This window comes from Schistocerca gregaria, unplaced genomic scaffold (assembly GCF_023897955.1).
Source record: "Schistocerca gregaria isolate iqSchGreg1 unplaced genomic scaffold, iqSchGreg1.2 ptg000662l, whole genome shotgun sequence".
Classification (NCBI taxonomy): Eukaryota; Metazoa; Arthropoda; class Insecta; order Orthoptera; family Acrididae; genus Schistocerca; species Schistocerca gregaria.
Genome location: NW_026062045.1, coordinates 41,824 through 46,470, shown reverse-complemented (window position 1 = coordinate 46,470; position 4,647 = coordinate 41,824).

Genomic DNA, 4,647 nt, shown 5'->3' with positions numbered 1-4,647 from the left:
TGTTTTTCCTTCCTTTGTTTTTCCTTCCTTTGTCCTTCTCCCTCCATCACTGTATTCCTTCCTTTTTTCCTTGCATTCTCCTCCTCCTCCTCCTCCTCCTCCTATTTCTCGCCTTCTCCTCCTTCTCATCCTCATCATCACTTTCTCCTCCTCCTCCTCCTCCTCCTCCTCCTCTTCCTCGACTTGCCCTTCCCTTCCTCGACTTCTTCTCCTCCTCCTCTTCCTCATCCTCGACTTCTCCTCCCTCCCTGCCTCCTCCTTACCTTTTTGTCCGCCCTATTGTCTCCAGCTCAGCGTTTAAAACAGTCTGTCCTTTCCCTCCCTCTCTCCCTTTTTTTCTATTCTTCTTTCCTCCCTGTGCGTGCCTGAAGGCCGACCCACGCATTCACACGCATAGCTGGTGACGGCGTAATGCGTAATTCCGTACGCCCTGGGTAGGCACGTAAGGTTCACACGTACCCCCTGGTAAAGGCCAGGCCCGGGTAGGGATGATCGCCTGAGCTGACACCTTCTGACTATGCCGATTGTTCCCTCAGTCCGTTTCTCGGGAAGTGTGACCTGAGGTGTAAACATTCACCTAAGGCAGGAGCACCCTCTGGGAGGGTCCCAACAAGGAAGGAGCACGCCATCTGAGATGGTGGCAATCATAGGGGATTCATCCGCAATGAATTCTTCTTCTTCTCCTTCTCCTCTCTCGACTTCTGCCATAAAAACGGAAACATGACCGGCCACCAGTGACAAAAGTACTGCCGCCTGCCCCAAAGTTTCTCGTAGTTTCTAGATCTGAGGATGAAAAAGATTTTTCATCTGTCAACCCCTTCGTTATTCATAATTGCGTAGATGTCATAGGTGGATCTGACAAGTCTTGCACCAGGATGCGTAACTGTACCTTGTTGTTGGAAACTGAGAGCGCCTTTCAGGCACAAAACTCCTTCGCGACACACTCCTGTACACGTTCCCTGTCCAGGTGGGGGCTCACTGCACTTTGAATTCATCTCATGGTGTGGTATCTACTAGATCACTTGATGGATTGATTGACGAGGAGATTCAGTCTTTCCTCGTTGAGCAGAGCGTGACAGCTGTCCATAGGGTCATGAAAAAGGTCGACTATGACCTTGTAATGACCCAGACAGTTTTCTTGCCCCCCTATGGGGTCCACAACTTTTTTGTGGATACGTGTGTGGCGAGCAAGGGGCCCTGAGCTATTGCAGCCTTCTTTCTCTCCAGGGCTGCATTTCCTTTCTTTTCCCCTCCTTTCCCCTCCTTGTTTCTTTCCCCTCGCCCTCTCCTCTCCCTCTCTTGGCGGCCTTGCTTAAGTTGGCCCCTGCTAACCTCCTGGTTCTGTTGGTTTTACAATTTGGCTTTGTTGCATAATCAGCTCCTCCTATTGGCATTCCCTGGTCCCCCTCTGGGGTTTGACCCCCATTCCTAAATTTTTGCTCCATAGTGTGAACCATTTGGGGAAGAGCACCTTACCTAGTGCCTCCGATCTGCGCCCTCCTAGTACATTCCACCTTCTCTTTTACGTCGTTGTCTGATACTAGGTTGCATAGCCAGCACGGTAGCCAGCCCATGTGGTGGGGTCGCTATGTACCCTTTTGGTTGAGCCCCCTGAACACACAGGGATTACACTTCTGATACCTGAGCTGTGACCTCCTCATGCATGCCTTGGAGTGGTTGCTCGTCATGCTGGAGCATCGGAACTCCTGGCAATGTCGGCCATGCCAGACGGCCCTTGCTGTGGTTAGGTGGCACCTGTGAGGAGAGCCCCTGATCTGAGTTGGTGGTATCAGGGCGGACGCTATGCAAATGAAATGCATATGGGTCCAGAACTCTGGCTGTTCTTCTGCAGCTGTCTCTCAGCGTAGAACTGATTCTTAAAGTGCTTCTTCTCTTGCCCCCTTCGGCCTTCCCTTCCATGACTACCCCCTGGGAAGAGGGTCAGGCCCGTTGGCTACTGGCGAAGCACTTCCCCCGTTATCCAGTTTGCACCAGGACTGATGGGGATACTTTCACCAATACCAACTTTATTTTTTGTGTAACACATGGAAGACAATTTTGGTGAAGTGGACTCCCTGATCAAGATGAGGTCGGGTTTGTTGCTGATCAAAATTGCTTCACTTGCCCAATCTATGGCCCTTTGTGCCTGTACCCATCTTGGATCAATGTGTATTTTTCACACGGTCCTCATCCTTCAAACTGATGAGGAACTTCGGGACAATCTCGGATGGCGGGGTGTTCAGATTGTTCGGCGTGTTCAGAAGGGTTCTAAAGACAGTCGTATTGATACTGGTGCCTTTATCTTGGACCCTGAAGGGGATACCCTGCCTGCAAAAGTTAAGATTATGTTTTATCGATGTGATGTGAAGCCGTACTTCCCACCACCTATGAGCTTGCGTTTTGGACACGTCTTCCTGCTGTTCACAGGCCCCTCTCTGTGGTGACTGTGGACGTCCACTCCATGTGTTCCCCCTCCTGTGTGTGTAAATTGTCATGGTAGTCATTCTCCACGTTCACCCGATTGCCCAGTATATAAGAAGGAAAAGGAGATACAGGAGTATAAGTCCCTCGATTGTTTAACCTACACAGAGGCCCGTAAGAAGTATCCAGGTCTTCAGCCTGTGTCCATGACATCTAGTTATGCTTTGGTTTCATCTTCACCCCTTCCTCACCCCCATCTCGGACCCCTCGCCTCCCCCCTCCCCTGCAGCTCCAGCACTTTCTTCTCTGGGCGGTGCTCCCCTCTCCAGCCGGAAAAGTGTCCCACTCCTTCGGCGTCTGCCGGTCAAGGCGCCTATTCAGGATGCCCCTTCCCAGCACCTTCCAGGCCAAAGGTCTGCTGCATCGTGACGACCGCGAGAGCCGCGGTCTGTCGGCCCCCAGGTTGCCCGGTCTTTCTGTTCGCGATATTGCAGCAGCTTGCTCCTTTATGCCACACGGCCCTCCTAGATCTCAAAGAGAAAAGAAGAAACAAAAGTCCGAGACAAAGAGCCTCTGGTGTCAGCAGAGGTCCTCGTGTTGAGTTTTATTCGGGGGTTTTTTATCGTATGATTTGAGTGTTTGTCCTTTTCTTTCCTGTATTGACTTGGGCCTTTCGCCTGTGGTTTTAAACTGTGGGTTTTAATGTCATTTGGTGGTAGGCTTTTCCTTATTTTCATGGTCGGCCAACCACCTTCACACTCGGTGTGATTTTAGTTCCGTTTGTCTGGTCTTTGTCTGTCTTTCTCGTATTGTGTCGTCCCTAGTCTCAGTTCTCCGTTTTTAACGACTGACAGTTTTTATTTCGTGTGATTTTGTCGTGGAACAAGGGACCGATGACCTTAGCAGTCTGGTCCCTTCAATCCCACACCCAACCAACCAATCAGCAGAGGTCCCATCCGGATTCTGTCGTTCATGGATGTCGCCTCCTCCTTGTCGGTGACAGATGGTGACTGGGTGGTATGACTGGCTTTAGCCTGTTCAACCTCCATTGAAATCATTGTTCAGTGGTTATCCAATGGAACTGTAATGGATACTACCATCACCTTCAAGAATTGAAATCCCTTATTTCGTCTTACTCTGCAGCTTGTGTGGTTCTACAGGAATCTCATTTTACTGATGATCACTCACAGACCCTCTGTCGGTTCAGTGTTTTCTGTCGAAATCGGGTCGGACCCTCACGGGCTTCTGGTGGCGTTTGTACGTTGGTCCATACAGACATTGCTAGCAGGTGGATTCCTCTTCAAACTATATTGGAAGCTGTTGTTGTTAGGGTACACCTAGACTCTGAGGTCACGGTTTCCAATCTTTACCTCCCTCCTGACAGGACTCTTACACCTGCTGCCTTAACTGCCCTCCTTCAGCAACATCGTCTTCCCTTCTTCCTTTTTGGGGATTTTAATGCTCATCATCCCTTGTGAGGCAGTGCCTTTCCATCTTGACGAGGTCTTCTCATAGACCAGTTTATTGCAGACCACGACTTGTGCCTTCTTGATGATGGCTCTCCTACTCATGTCAGTGCCGGTCATGATACCTTTTATGCCATTGATCTTTCTCTTTTCTTTGCACTCTCTCCTCCGTTCATTACACTGGTCGCCAAACGACGACCTTTGTGATAGTGACCATTTCCAGTTGATTATCTCTCTCCCTTCCCGCTCCCCAAATGACACGTTACCTTGTTGGTGTTTCCAACGCACCGATTGGCCTCTATAAACTAAACAGGTCTTGTTTTCTCCCTCTTTGTCGGGTTGTATTGATGACATCCTACATGACGTGTCTGACGCGATTGTTCGCGCTGCTAGCCCTGCTGTCCCGCGTTCATCTGGGCCATTAAGTCGCCGGCAAGTCCCATGGTGGAGTACAGCCATTGCCATTGCAATCCGTGATCGCTGTCGAGCTTTGCAACACCTTAAGGGGCACCCATCCGTAGCCAGACTTACTACCTTTAAACGCCTCTGCGCTAAAGCACGTTATTGAATCAAACAGAGCAAGTGGATATGTTGGGAACGATTCGTTTCTTTCCTTGGTAGTACTGTCCCTCTGTCACGAGTATGGGCTACACTTCGCTCTCTCCAAGGTTGCCATTGGCAGTCCACCCTCACAGGCCTTCACCTCCCAGATGGCCTTTGTACGGACCCATTAGCTTGTGCAGACTACCTTGCGACCCAT